A 5,461-nucleotide genomic window follows, 5' to 3' on the forward strand; every position below is an offset into this window, starting at 1 on the left:
CGAATTTGAATTTCTCCCATAAGAACTTTAACAAACTTCTAAGTCTAGGAAATTATTTTCATCATAAGAACTTTAACAACTTCTAAAATCTGTGTCTGACAAAATTTACCTAAAAAACCCTGGCTCACACGCGGGATATTGGAACCTGAAAACCATGGCTCACACGCGTGATTTTGGACCTGAAAACCATTGCTCACACGCGTGATTTTTTCCCTTGGACCTGAAAACCATGGCTCACACAGAACATTTTTTCCCCCAGAAAAAAAAATGTTCTGTGCGTTGTCATCCACACTACTGAGAAGTACCAGCTATGTGGGCAACACAGAAGTACTGGTTATGTGGGCAACACAAAAGTACTGGCTATGTGGGCAACACAGAAGTACTCGCTATTTGGAAAACAGAGTAGTACGGCAATGTGGGCAACAGAGAAGTAATCACTATGTGGGCAACAAAGAAATACTCGCTACGTGGCAAACAGAGAAGTACTAGCACTAAGGGCAACAGAGAAGTACTAGCTATGTTGGAAACAGAGAAGTGCTCGTTATGTGGGCAACAGAGAAGTACTGGCTAGGTGGGCAACAGAGAAGTACTTATTATGTGAGCAACAGAGAAGTACTGACTATGTGGGCAACAGAGAAGTACTCACTATGTAGGCAACAGAGAAGTGCTCGCTATGTGGGGAACAGTGAAGTACTCGCTATGTGGGCAAGACAGTAGTACTGTCCATGTGGGCCACAGAGAAGTACTGGTTATGTGGGCAACAGAGAAGTACTGGCTATGTGGGCAACAGAGAAGTACTCACTATGTGGGCCACAGAAAAGTACTGGCTATGTGGACAACAGACAAGTACTGGCTATGTGGGACCCAGAGAAGTACTCCCTTTGTGGGTAACAGAGAAGTACTGGCAATTGGGAAAAACAGTGAAGTACTAGCAATGTGGGCAACAGAGAATTACTGGCTATGTTTGCAATAGAGAAGTACTGGCTATGTGGGCAACAGAGAAGTACTGGCTATGTGGGCAACAGAGAAGTACTCACTTTGTGGGCAACAGAGAAGTACTGGCTATGTGGACAACAGACAAGTACTGGCTATGTGGGCAACAGAGAAGTACTGGCTATGTAGGCAACAGAAAAGTACTGGCTATATGGGCAACAGAGAAGTACTCGTTATGTGGGCAACAGAGAAGTACTCACAATGTGGGCACCAGTGGATTACTCGCTATGTGGGCAACAGAGACGTACTGGCTATGTGGGCAACAGAGAAGTACTCGTTATGTGGGAAACAGAGAAGTACTCACAATGTGGGCACCAGTGGATTAGTCGCTATGTGGGCAACAAAGACGTACTGGCTATGTGGGCAACAGAGAAGTACTCGCTCTGTGGGCAACAGAGCAGTACTCACTATATGGACAACAGAGAAGTATCAGCTATGTTGGCCAAAGAGAAGTCCCGGCTATGTGGGCGATAGAGAAGTATTAGCTATGTGGGCAACAGAGATGTACTGGCTATGTGGGCCACAGAGAAGTGCCGGCTATGTGGGCAATAGAGAAGTACCAGCTATGTGGGCAACAGAAAAGTACTCGCTATGTAGGGCAACAGAGAAGCACTGGGTATGTGGGCAAGAGAGAAGTTATCACTATGAGGGCAACAGAGAAGTACTCGCTACGTGGGCAACAGAGAAGTACTCGCTACGTGGGCAACAGAGAAGTACTCATTACGTGGGCAACAGAGAAGTACTCATTAACTGGGCAACAGAGAAGTACTGACAATGTCGGCAACAGAGAGGTACTGGCTATGTGGGCAACAGAGAATTATTCACTATGTTGCAACAGAGAAGAAATAGCCTATGAGGGCAAAGAAGAAGTACCGGCTATGTGGGGCAACAGAGAAGTACTGGATATGTGGGCAAGAGAGAAGTACTCACTGTGTGGACAACAGAGAAGTACTGGCTATGCGGGCAACAGAGAAGTACTGGCTATGTGGGCAACAGAGAAGTATTGGCTATGTGGGCAACAGAGAAGTACTGGCTATGTGGGCCACAGACGTACTGGCTATGTGGGAAACAGAGATGTACTGGCTATGTGGGCAACAGAGACATACTGGCTATGTGGGCAACAGAGAAGTACTGGCTATGTAGACAACAGAGAAGAACCAGCTATGTGGGTAATAGAAAAGTAATGGCTATGTGGGCAACAGAGAAGTACTCGCTATGTGAGCAACAGAGAAGTACTCACATTATTGACAACAGAGAAGTGTCGGCTATGTTGGCAACAGAGAAGTCCCAGCTATGTGGGCAACAGAGATGTAATGGCTATGTGGGCAACAGAGAAGTACTCGCTATTTGGGCAACAGAGAAGTACTCACTTTATGGACAACGGAGAAGTACTGGCTATGTGGCAACAGAGAAGTACTGGTTATGTGGGCAAAAGAGATGTACTGGCTATGTGGGCAACAGAGACGTACTGGCTATGTGGGCAACAGAGAAGTACTAGCTATGTAGACAACAGAGAAAAACCGGCTATGTGGGTAACAGAAAAGTAATGGCTATGTGGGCAACAGAGAAGTACTCGCTATGTGGGCAACAGAGAAGTACTCGCTATTTGGGCAACAGAGAAGTACTCACTTTATGGACACCAGAAAAGTACTAACAATGTGGGCAACAGCGAAGTAATGACTATATGGCAACAGAGAAGTACTGGCTATGTGGGCAACAGAGAAGTACTCGCTATGAGGGCAACAGAGAAGTACTGGCTATGTGGGCAGCAGAGAAGTAATGGCTATGAGGGCAACAGAGACGAACTCACTATTTGGGCAACAGAGAAGTACTCACTTTATGGACAACAGAGAAGTACTGGCTATGTGGCAACAGAGAAGTACTGGCTATGTGGGCAACACAGAAGTACTCACTATGTGGGCAACAGAGAAGTACTGGCTCTGTGGGCAACATAGACGTACTGGCTATGTGGGCAACAGAGAAGTATTGGCTATGTGGGCAACAGAGAAGTACTGGCTATGTGGGCAACAGAAAAGTACTGGCTATGTGGGCAGCAGAGAAGTACTGGCTATGTGGGCAACAGAGAAGTACTGGCTATGTGGGCAACAGAGAAGTACTCCCTATGTGGGCAACAGAGAAGTACTGGCTATGTGGGCAACACAGAAGTACTCACTATGTGGGCAACAGAGAAGTACTGGCTATGTGGGCAACAGAGACGTACTGGCTATGTGGGCAACAGAGAAGTACTGGCTATGTGGGCAGCAAAGAAGTACTGGCTATGTGGGCAGCAGAGAAGTACTGGCTATATGGCAACAGAGAAGTACCTGCTGTGTGGGCTAGAGAGAAGTACTGGCTATGTTGTGTCGGGGTGTCTCTCTTTCTAGCCAGTCACCACCATGTATTAGTAGTGACAAACGTTACTTACGGTAGCCCACGGGTCTGCTCTCGATCCTCACGGTGCCACTGTTCACCAGGAGAGTGTCTCAGTCTTTCTCCGGCTGGCCTCGTAGCCTAAAGATGAGTGAGAACACGATCCCTTCCCTTGATCATGTGCCCGTCCCGATAGAGGGTTTTACGACTCACTATAGGTCGCCAACTGGTGTTTACCGTGTCCAGTAACACCTCAGTGGAATATTAGTAATATATTAGTGGCCCCAGGGAATACTAATTAATTTGGTAACAGGTAAGTATATGTGTAAATCACTCACTCTTAGATAGTCTCAATAGCAACAAGGTAATGGAAGGTTACCTTGAGGTTACCTTGAGGTGCTTCCGGGGCTTAGTGTCCCCGCGGCCCGGTCGTCGACCAGGCCTCCTGGTTGGTGGACTGATCAACCAGGCTGTTAGACGCGGCTGCTCGCAGCCTGACGTATGAGTCACAGCCTGGTTGATCAGGTATCCTTTGGAGGTGTTTATCCAGTTCTCTCTTGAACACTGTGAGGGGTCGGACAGTTATGCCCCTTATGTGTAGTGGAAGCGTGTTGAACAGTCTCGGGCCTCTGATGTTGATAGAGTTCTCTCTCAGAGTACCTGTTGCACCTCTGCTTTTCAACGGGGGTATTCTGCACATCCTGCCATGTCTTCTGGTCTCATGTGATGTTATTTTTGTGTGCAGGTTTGGGATCAGCCCCTCAATTATTTTCCACGTGTAAATTATTATGTATCTCTCCCGCCTGCGCTCAAGGGAGTACAGATTTAGGCTCTTTAGTCGGTCCCAGTAATTTAGATGTTTTACTGAGTGGATTCTAGCAGTAAAGGATCTCTGCACGCTCTCCAGGTCAGCAATTTCTCCAGCTTTGAAAGGGGCTGTCATTGTGCAGCAGTACTCCACTCTAGAGAGCACAAGCGTTTTAAAAAGTATCATCATCGGTATAGCATCTCTAGTGTGAAAAGTTCTTGTTATCCAACCAGTCATTTTTCTTGCAGTTGTGATGGCTACTTTATTGTGTTCTTTAAAGGTAAGGTCTTCCGACATGAGTACTCCAAGATCCTTTACATTGCCTTTTCGTTCTATGTTATGATTTGCCTGAGTTTTGTACGTGGGTTGACACACACATGGCGGTGGTTTTGTAGTTTACTTAAAAGATCTCAAGAATCATAACTCTGCATCAACAATATGGCAAAGGAATAATTGAGCAGCCTTCTCTCCGCCTCTTCACAATTCTGGAACACTCCGGGAATGGCAACACTCCCAGTTGACGTGCGTTCCCACGCTCCACATACAGTGTTATTGAACGTTTGGCAACTCGCGAGATGCCACGCCCACTCACACTCCTCACTTCCTCACACTGTTCACTTCCTCACTAAACTCACAGTATTGGCCTGAGGCGCCTATTATTCCCTCGTATTCACAGTATATCACAACACTGGCATAATCACAGTTAACCACTAGACATATGAATATATTATTTAATAACTCCAGTATATATAGTTCACTTGATCAATATTTATAATAACGAGGAATCTCTAGGCACACAGCCTTACACTATTGAATTGTATATTTATATATATAACCTCTGGCACGAACTTATAATATAAATGACATGTAAATATAAATGTCCTCGTCACAGTAATCTCTTCATCAAACCACAGGTGCAATCACACACCATATAAATATCTCGTGAGAGCTCTATAGCATCTCCCTTCACAACTGTGTCTTACTAGAAACATAGACATTGGTGAGCCCTGCTCACGACATAGAAGATACTCTGGCTAATCGCGAACTAAAGGAGAATGGGAGGGAAACTGAATTACCTACTTCCACCATAAAAGATGTGGACTCGTCCTATGTTGAGGGTTGAATTGAAGCTCCTGGTCCCGGCTTACGACTTGCTGTAGAGAACACCCCCACACACACTGATGCTCTTCCCAGGACCTCAACCAACATCCAAAAACCCGTCTTCTCCGGGCTGCTTCTCTCGGCAGGCTCTGTGCTGTGCTGTGCCACATACCCACTCTTCACAACCCT

Source organism: Procambarus clarkii, chromosome 90, assembly GCF_040958095.1.
Source record: "Procambarus clarkii isolate CNS0578487 chromosome 90, FALCON_Pclarkii_2.0, whole genome shotgun sequence".
In the NCBI taxonomy this organism is placed as follows: domain Eukaryota; kingdom Metazoa; phylum Arthropoda; class Malacostraca; order Decapoda; family Cambaridae; genus Procambarus; species Procambarus clarkii.